The sequence below is a fragment of the Hyaena hyaena genome, unplaced genomic scaffold, assembly GCF_003009895.1.
Source record: "Hyaena hyaena isolate Hyena2069 unplaced genomic scaffold, ASM300989v1 scaffold_763, whole genome shotgun sequence".
In the NCBI taxonomy this organism is placed as follows: Eukaryota; Metazoa; Chordata; class Mammalia; order Carnivora; family Hyaenidae; genus Hyaena; species Hyaena hyaena.
Window position 1 is genome coordinate 519,561 of NW_024081394.1, and position 10,700 is coordinate 530,260.

The following is a 10,700-nucleotide window of genomic DNA, read 5'->3' on the forward strand; positions in this document are numbered from 1 at the left end:
TGTTTTTAATTATGTTGAATAAATAAACTTTTAAAATATATTTATTTCCATGATTAAGACTTATGTAAATGATATATTTAGTTAATGTGATTAACAAATGAAATTGGTAAACTCCTAGAAGTTGGGCTTACTCTTGGTTTCACCTACTCAACAAAAAAGTATGTGTCTTTGGACAATTTGCTTTATGTTTTGGGTGCCTCTGTATCCTCATAAGTTAATGTGGATAATGATAATATTCATTGTGGTAATGTATGCAGCATGCTTTATGTAATTCTTGGTAGTTCCTTAATTAATGTGAGCTTTTGCAGTATCAGAGAGATCAGACAAAAGGAATTACATTTACTTTTCATGCCCATTTCCCAGGCCTCATCTTTGGTGACCTTTTACTCTGACCCACTTCAAGTATTCTCCTCTACTGCTAAGAAAAAAGTACAGAGAGTACAAAGCTAAAAAAGTAGGGTAATCATACAAGTGTCACCTTTAAACAGGAAGAGGAGGCAATAAAACCTATATTTTTAAACAAATGTTTTAGTGTTCAGGGCAGACTCTCTTCCAGGCCATTTTTATTCTAAAGGAAAGAACTTAGGTACTCAGTTACATGGAGGAGTTCAAAAGTGCCTGTAGCATGGCTTTATAGCTTGTTAATATTTTCCAACATGAGTGGTCAATTGAGGAAAGTGCAAATTAATGTGTTGCATTTAAGTTTAATATGAATGCTGTGATGGGATGCAGGAGTTTGCGCAAACCAGCTTGTAGTAGCTTGTGAGGGCCATTTGTAAATATTCTGAAAATGTAGAGACCAGTTTTTAGATATAGTTATGTTTAAAAATTTAAGTATGTATCACAGTTCTATAAATGATATTTTGAAGTGATTTAAATACTTGAAACACATGATGTCCCAATTATTTTATATTTTTCTCTTGTGCTCTTGTATTTATATCTCTTGCGTTTCTGTAATTGTGGCTGCTGCCCATCACTTTTCAGCTCTGTGGTAGGCCACATTTTGCTGGAAGCTTAAAATTGGCAATAATAGAAATATATATACCAAGAAAATCTACAAACATTACAAATCAGGAATTGTGACTGGTTTTTTTAATTGTATAGACTTAAAAACGAAGAGTGTTAATAATGGAGAGTAAACTTGAGTATTGCATTTTTGATCATTAACATTATGAATACATTCCCCCCACGATCACTGGTCAATTCAGAATCCTATAAAACTTGGCATCAAGCCTTTATTTGCATGTAAGGTCTGAAAGGTCATTCTTGTTCCACAGCTACTTATAACATTAGCTAAAATTTCTGTTGCAAAAGCATCACAGTTCTACTTGTCCTGTCAATATCCGCTTCTCTCATTCTTTCAGGGACATTGTTCCCACGAGTATTTCCAAATAAATTTACTGTATACAAATCTCTAAGCATCTGTTTCCTGAGAAACTCATACCAAGACAGTTGGTATCTGGAGTGATTTGAAGAAACAAGTTACAATATGGGATTTTGCAGCAAGTTGACAATGAGGACACATGTGATGGCATGTGGAATGTGGATAACTCCAGGTATGTGGTCAAGGTCCAGATGACAACTGGGATTAAATAGAGTGAGACATCAATATAAGTGTATGAATTGTCATGTGTAGTATCTCAGGACGTTGAAAAGTACAAGAGAACTAGTGATTGTAAAGACTATGTAATGATATGGCTGTTGTTAGATTCATTCAAGAAAATTAAAGATTGAAGGTAACTAATCACCAGTTCATGGAAAATTTGAAAAACAGAGGGACTAACTGGTAGCATATATAGATATAATCCTCCCCTTCAGCAAGAGGGCAGAACAAAAATAAGAAGCAGTCCTAGGATTTAGTTAAAAGGGTACCAAGTGTCAAAGCAGTTTAAAATCTCAAATATAGCAAATCTGTTTAAGCCATGATTAATGTTTTATAAGGAAAAGTGGAAACTGTCCAAGTAGGAATAGGGGCATGTGGATTGATGCTCTGAAAAATCATGAATCCTTTGATTCTTTGGAAATACTTTGGGTCTACCAAAGTGGCTGAGTCCTCTATATTAGTGTGCCACACCTACCCCACTCCCAAAATTTAAAGACAATACAAAATCTCTGTTTTAAAATAAAACTGCACCTCTCCACTCCCACCTGCCCTCTTGGCCACCAAAGAAGGAACTGGGATGAAGACACTATAGAATCTGGCTGAGAAAGTGCTCAGTTTGATAAAAGAAGAAAAGGGCTATACACTGAAGAAGTGGCAGGACGTAGCCAAAATGCTCTGGCAAAAGTGAGGGGACCATATAACAGATTGGATCTCGAGGATGCTGGGAAATAGTATAAAATTGGATAAAGTCTATATATGGTAGCACTCTCCTATCACACAGGATTTAACACCCCAACAAAGATTTGGGGAGATATGCTAACATCCTGCTAGGAGGACTTTTGAAATCTTGGAGAAACAATATTCCACAGTAAAACTGATAAGCCAGAAATTCATGGCAGATGGTAGAAGAATGAATCAGATAAGATTCAGACAAGTAGAGTTAGTTATTAGAATAAATACACCAACAGAACCCATCCACCTACTCTCTTTGATGGGAAGACACAGAGGGTACTCTGTTCACTAAAACTATAGGGATGCAGTGTTGAAAAGAGAGCTAGCCTCTCTTATATGTTTGTTACCTTTTTTGAAATTGTTCCATAGTTCCTGGATATTCCTTTTAGTATTATTTTTATTTTTCTTTCTTTGCATTTTAGTTTGAGGAGTTTCTATTGATTTATCTTTAGGCTCATTGATTCTTTCCTATGTCTAGGCTACTGATATATATATGATAAACATTCTTCATTTCTGTTAAGATACTTTTCACAGTTATCTCATTTTCTTTTAAATTTTTACTCAAAATCTCTAGCTCTTTGCTTGTATTTCCAGTTTATTGTTGTATGTTGCTATTTTTCCCCATTCGATTGATAAGCATGGGTCATAATTGTTTTAACATCCTGTCTGATAATTCCAAAATCTATCATATGTTAATCCAATTCTGCTACTTACTTTACTTCTTCAAACTGTATTTTTCTTCCTTGCCTTTTGGCATTACTTGCAATTTTTTGTTGAAAATCACTCATGGTGTATCGAATAATGGGAATGGAGGACTAAAGGAAAACTGTGTTCCTCTGTATCTCCCTTACTTTTGGTCCTATTGTACCACACTTATGACACCAGATGTGCACGTTTTCCAAACACCAAATAATTCTGCAGCACCAGAGGGATGTCCCCCAATTTAACCTAATTATGGCAGTATCTGGAATAGTGTCAGTCCCACAGCACTCCCGGTAGCCAACCCCACACTACAGATGCCAATCACGAATACAGAATACAGTTATCTGTGTTTCAGACTGACCAGAGTTTCCCACAACCCCCTTTTTGGGCTTGATTAATTTGTACAGTGGCTAGTAGAACTCAGGAAAGCAATTTACTTATTGGATCCCTGACATATTACAAAAGATTTTAGATGGTTCAAGAGTAGCCATATTAAGAGACATAGGGCAAGTTATGGGGTAAGAAGAGTTCAACTTCCATGCCCTTTCCTGGCATACCACCCTCTCCTCATTTCATGTTCATCAACCCATAAGCTCTCTGGACCTATTCTTTTGGGATTCTTAAGGAGGGCTCATTGCTAAGCATACTTGATTAATTAATTGGTGGGTGGTGATTGAGTCAACCTCTAACCATTCTCCCCTCCACTGAGGCCACGGGGTGGACTAGATTGAATCCTGGGGGTACCAGCCCCAGAGCTATTTGAGGAAGAGATGATGTGTTTGTGTGTGTGTGCGTGTGCATGTGTGTGTGTGTGTGTGTATGTGTGTGTGTAAAGAAAACGATGTCCTCCAATTGTTTTTATTACTTGGAAAATTCCAAGTGTTTTAGGAGCTCTGTGCCAGAAATGAAGGCAATGATGAAATATAACCAAATATATATACTTCTTATTATAAGTTGCAATATCACTGGAGATAAATAAGTATTTGCTGTGGTTTCATATTAATATTAATAGGAGTTCCACTGTGTTTACTGTTTGTTGTAGCTATAGGTGACAAGTTTCAATTTCTTCTAGTGTCCTTGTTTATGTTGAGTTCATGCTTCCCTATGTACTTCTCCACTGAGAGATTTTTGCATCTTGCAACATTTTCTGTTGTAATTTGCTGTTATTATACCAGAGCATTGTTGTTTTATTGTGAAAGTTTGAAGAAATTGAAACCTTCTCTAATCTTATGACTAAATGTGAGTACGTATTTTAGTCAGTGAGTCTGGGTCCCTGAGATGTGAACTGCACAATGGTATCCTAGCTTCCTTTCTCCCCCTCAACCACTTAGATGAGGTAGAAAGACTAGATAGGGCTACAGTATGAAAATGCCCTTCCCTCAGGTAGGATAAACTCCAGTAACATATTTCTGGAGAGTGAGCCTTTGCTTGTTTGTTTGTTTTTTAATTTTTTTTAAATGTTCATCTATTTTATGAAGGAGAGAGAGAGAGACAGAGTGAAAGTGGAGAAGGGGCAGAGAGAGGGAGACACAGAATCCAAAGCAGCCTTCAGGCTCTGTGCTGTCAGCACAAAGCCTAAGCGGGGGTCTCTAACTCATGAACTGAGAGATCATGACCTGTGCCAGTCAGACACTCAACTGACTGAGCCACCCAAGCATGAGAGTGGGTCTTTGTTATGGAAAGTGTTCTGAATTTATTTCACAGCTATTACTCTGCCCTTCCCCTGTAATCCCAAGACTTGATCTTTCTTGGCTCTTCACTCTCAGGACGTGGTGGGGATTCTGGTTGTAAAACCCGCTGAAGTGTGGGAGGTCCTCTGACACTTGAGCACCAGAAATTTCTGTCTCCTGATGGTCCACATTCTGCCTCCAGCAATTCATCCAGATTGACATTTAATTGTCCATAGCAGTTTATGGCTCTAGAAGCTTCTTCCAGTAAGCAGATTTCATCTGTGACTCTCTGGATTCACTTCTCTCTACAGATTTCAAGGTGACATTTTGCCCTGTGACCTTTTCTCTTATGGCTTAGAGAAAGTCAATGACTTTGTTCATCATTTATTTGTTGTGAAGATAAGACTGATGACTATTAAACATTCTACACTTTGGAGCTGAAACCAGAAGTCTTTTCATACCCTTTTAATAACACTCTAGTTAAGAGCTGAAGTGGTAAGTCTTTCCTTTTTTCTTAATTATGCTCATCTTCTCTGTACTCATCAGTGTCCCATTATGTAACATCCTTGTGTGCTACCTAGGTATAACTTTTCACATATGGTGTCCTTCTAGGCCAAATTTCTCAAAAGGAAGATAGTATTTCCTTTCCCCAGTTAGTCTTGTCACAGGCATATGTTCTAGTTGTGACTAATAAGATGCTGCTGTTAGGTATTATGAATCTTGAGGCAGTGATTCAAATGTCCAAGAACAGCAGAGAAATCACATGGCTATTGTAAAGCATTTTGTTTGGAATGAAGTGGAGAAAAATTAATATCAGTGCTATAGGCAGAGGCCTAAGCAGGAACTTTGACTTGACCTCTTTTTCTATTGCAACCTACTTTCCCTTAGCTCTTGACTATTTTCTAAGTTTGTGAATTTTCAAACTAGCTTTTGTCTTTCCAGTGAATTCATTCTCTTCTCAAGCTAATCAGGGTTAATTTTTCTTACATACAACCATGAAAATGGACTGATATAGTAAACCTGTATTCAGAACATTAGAAGTATTTATTTAATTTGCCTATTAAAAACGTAAATGCCATGATAATAATATCTTCATTATGACATCATAGTGTTTTTTTTTCTTTTTACCTTTTACTTTTCTGATAGGAATAATACAAGTAAAATACCTAAAATCTAGTATTTACTGAGTGCAAAAAACTATAACAGTGAAAGTTAATTTACAAGTTAGGTAATTCATTATTCACCTTGTCTCTAATAAGAGAGTATTTTACTACTAAAAATAAGTACTGGAAGTTATAACTACAATTAGTTATTAAAATATTCACTAACATAATATATCCATCAGTGAAATATGATCTTATAAAATATAGTAAATTGATATTCATTTCAAGGCAAAGCTATTTCTTGTGAGGTTAATTTCATATATACACCATAGACACACAAAGTTTAACTGTTCTATATACATATTATACAAATCTAAAATCCCTAATTGATATGTTGGGAGAGAGCAGAAATGAATGAAAGGAGAAAGCATCTTGAATAAAAATCCCTGCACTTTTGTTAAAATACATTTATTCTATTAAAGTTTTACATTATTTCTACTGTTTTTTTTTTCAGTCTGAGTGAACACTTAGTGATATTTAGCATAAAATAAGGAAATGGAAGTCATGAAGTAATGTCAAAGGGCAATGATTTTTAAAATAAAATATCCATGAGCACTATTTTATAAATCACAATTTAATAATTACTAGGTTTTACATTCAGTTTAAAGTTCCTTGTGAGCTGAATTAATTCACAGCAACTGAGATTACCTAAAAAGATCTACAGAGACAGTGAGAAACTAACTAGGGCTACATGGAAAAAAGGTACTTTGTCATAGGTATTCTATTAAAGTGAAACATTCAAATACATGCTAAGTGATGAGTGATTTTTTTCTGTTTCTTAAGGCACTCCTTACTATGCCATCTTACTTTGATTTTAAGTACAAACATACCCACATACATGTGCAATATAATTGTATGCTTAAATCCATATATATATGTACATATATATATGAATACTTGGAATTTATATACTATATAGTTATATAAATACATATGTGTATATATATCCCATCTATGTATTCATTTTTAAATTTCTTATATAATTTGACCACAAAGAGATTATCAAATGAAGTTAGCAATGGCGATTGGGAAACATACATTCAATAGATAGTGAGAAATGACATCATATGTCACTAATTCTTGATTTAAAAGGAATAAGATTTAGAGTCAACTGGAAATTAGGATAAAGTTAAACTAAACAGCAATAGTGCAACATGATGCAAGGTCATTTTGAAGACCAGGAAACTGGCTATAAATTAAAATTCACTGGCATGTCAAGCAGTTCTGCAAAGTTAGTTGAGCTGATTTCAGTGTTAAGAAATCTTCTTTAGAACATGTGAATCTTCACGCAGTGTTGCTATCAATGTTCTGATACAGGTAGTTCTTCAGTTGTTTTTGGTGGTGGTGGTGGTGACGGTGTATAAATAAGTAGGGAGACTTTACAGAGAAAGTTAAGTTATTGGAAAAATAGTTACTGGTTTTTGTATATTCAAATTCATGACATATGAAAGATCATAAATGTTATACTATTTTTCTATGTTTTTGTTAATCACAAAATCATAATCTTTAGTCAAAACAATTTATTTCAAGTAATTAAGGTTTGCATTTTTAAATTTAAGCCAATGCCATACCTAATTTAATATTTAATTTCATTGAATTTGTCTTGTTTTCCAACCCATATCTTTCCACTTTCTAACTTTCACTTTCTAAATTTTCACACCTTCCTCATGTCTCACAGACAACATTACAGCAGCCAGTATATCTTAAAGTCAATGCCCACCTCACCAATTAAATTACTCTGAATCTGGGTGTCTGGGTGGCTCAGTTGGTTAAGCATCCGACTTCCACTCAGGTCATGATCTTATGGCTAGTGAGTTCAAGCTCCATGTGGGACTCTCTGCTCTCATTCAGTGCAGAGCCCTTTGAATCCTCATCTCCCTCTCTTTCTGTCTCTCCTCACTCCTCTCAAAAATAAATAAACATTTATTTGTTTATTTATTTATAATTTTTTATGTTGATTTTTGAAAGAGAGGGAGAGACAGAGACAGAGCATGAGTGAGGGAGGGGCAGAGAGGGAGGGAGACAAAGAATCTGAAACAGACTCCAGGCTCCAAACTGTCAGCACAGAGCCCGTGGAGGGGCTCCAACTCATTAACTAGAAAATCATGACCTGAGACAAAGTCTGACCTGAGATGAAGTCTGACATATAACTGACGGAGCCACCCAGGTGCTCCATAAATAAACATTTAAAAAATGTTCTCCGAATGTTAGCAAAATTTCATTCAAGTGATTTCCTCTCTCGCATTTTCTAGCTCTTGTAATAGATCCACATACTGCATCCACATAAATTTTCTCAATTTTTTTTTTTTTTTTTTTTTTTTTTTTTTTTTTTTTTTTTTTTTTTTTTTTTTTTTTTTTTTTTTTTTTTTTTTTTTTTAGTTCAATGCTCTTGTTAAGCCTTTCCAATGGGCTTCATTACTAGGAAAAAAGTTTTTCACAACTTTACATCCAACTATCTTTTTCATTCTAAAATGAATTAAAAAGTTATTACTTATAATCCTGGAATCCAGTTGCTGTTTTCTTTTCTTTTGTGCCTTTTACTATTCCCTTATTCCTAGGATAAGCTGTCCCCTCACCCAATATATGTTTATTAACATAGAAATTTAACTCAGAGTGATCTAATAGCATTTTTCTGTTTCTACTTTAAATTTTGGTATGTTTGCCTTGATTAGGAATTCTGGATCTTCTCCCCTTCTATAAAAATCCCTTTAGATCTCTGAAAGTATGTTTTTGTAGATCATACATAACAAAAGTAATATGATATTTTCTTACAATAGTAGCCAATTATATATTTAATGAATAATTAGTGAATAAAGGAAAAAAGAGAAATAACAGAAAAATATGAATTAGGTTAGTAAGGCAATTAAATGAATCCTGCAAGTTGAAATAAAACTCTTTTTTCTTTCCTATGTTCCATTAGCATTATCCCCTTCTATCTTCAAAAGTGACTTTCTTTGATTTCTCTTTAGAGACAAATTTTTTTAATTTTTTAACATTTATTTATTATTGAGAGACAGAGAGAGACAGAGTGTGAGCAGGGAAGGGGCAGAGAGGGAGACACGGAATCCGAAGCAGAGAACCAGTGTTTTTTGAACCCTCCAAAGTTAAGGCATCTATCTCTACCTCCTCTATCCTCAGTCTTTATAGTAAGACTATTACTATACGAACTCTGGGCCTCCCATGGCAAACTTCCTTAAAAATTGGAACTTTGTAGAACTTTGAAAATACAATGCATTATTGACCTGATTGTTGAATACCCAACAGATTACTTTTTCTAGGGCTTAGTTCCCACATTATCTTTTGATGTTCCTGCGGAAGAGGTGAGTACTTGCAACACCAGCAGCCTAATTAGGAACACAGTTGCCACTAGGGGATATCTTAAACCTTCTTCAAGCTCAATCATCATGTCCTGAAATATACAGGGTGGGGTAATGCATCTTATAAATGCCAATTTATTTAGGTTCTAATCACAGATCCTTCATCAACTGACAAAACAAAAACCTCAGTAGGTACACCACTTCAAAATCTGGGACAACTTACATGTAATTTCAGGAATCAGCAGGGACACACAGCTGGAGAAAAATAAAAAGCTTGCTGTAATTGAAAATTGCCTTGCAGCTTGCTTGTGATTAAAATGAAGTTCAGTTCCTTGAAATCTTGTTTAGCAATTAAATCTGTTTTACTTAGGCATTGAAATATTGTCTATTGTCCTGGAATGATCAAACTGGTATGGACATGTTTGAGCACTGAATGTTACATGAAAATGTGATTTAAAAAAAAATGTAGCTGAGTTGATCACCCCAAGCAGAAGACTGTCTTTTAGAGAAATGAGAGGAATAACCAGCTCAGTTAAATTATCCATCTAACTTGATGATTCAGAATTAAATTGGATCATTATATTAGCAAGAAAGTTAATAATGACAAAGCTAAGTATCATACCTAGAAATGAACTATCTCAAGGCCAAATGCTCTATACACACACTTCTTTTGTTAAAGCTTTTCTAGTTCACTAATTTCCCTTGCAGGTCTGTTATGCTAGTATATGCAAATAAACTTGTTAATAACATCGATTATCTTCAACTAAGCTCCAGATTTCATTGTTTCTCAACAGCTGCTTCAAATAAATAAAAAGGAAGGTAACATTTACAAGGGGAAGGAAATATTTCCTGCTCTTCTAGAAGGACTTCATTCTCAGCATCTAAATAACAAAATGAAATTTATTTGATTTACTTTGCAGCTCTGGGAACCTGAAATCATCCTCCAAGTTCTTAGGAATATGGCTTTTGACAGCTTTGTTTTTTAGTTAATATTTTTCACTGTTGAAAGGCTTAGGTACATTTTCCTCTACTTTAATCTGTTTTCCCATAAAGAATGTAATAAATCCTTCTGCAAATATTTGCATGTCTGTGTATCTCTCCTGGTATGCTGTTTACATTAAGGCTCTCATATAAGTTAGATGAGTTCGCCTTCGTAGCTACAGCTTCATTATTAACACAGCCTGAGTGGCATAGTTCAAGATCTTTTAAAAATAAATTTTATATAATCACTGTTATTCTAAGCTCACATCACTGAATGAATGCTGTCAATGTATTTCAGAAAGAAATAGAAGAGTTAATTTAGACTGAGTCTATTAATAGGTGGATTGGTCTGGTTTTGCTTCACAAAAACTTTTTGAATCATTCTCCCTTTCTCTCAAAGGAAGGGTTCTGTCTGATGTTTGATTATTCTTGATACACTTGATTGTAAATCACAAGTGGGCCTGCCTTACCTTCTGAACTACAACTGTCTGCCTGTGCTCACTGGGGATGCTCACCTCAAAAGCTAGTTTTA

At 34.9% G+C, this 10,700-nt stretch overlaps 1 long non-coding RNA gene across 1 annotated transcript in view; it reads left to right on the forward strand.

The window, feature by feature from the left end:
- The window catches only part of LOC120221170, a 53,274-nt gene extending 43,078 nt beyond the window's left edge, over positions 1 to 10,196 (forward strand). The window contains exons 4-6 of the long non-coding RNA XR_005525749.1: positions 1,365 to 1,556; positions 5,019 to 5,202; positions 9,982 to 10,196. This is a non-coding gene — a long non-coding RNA (uncharacterized LOC120221170). The remainder of the gene's footprint in view (positions 1 to 1,364; positions 1,557 to 5,018; positions 5,203 to 9,981) is intronic.
- The last annotated feature ends 504 nt before the right edge of the window (positions 10,197 to 10,700 follow it).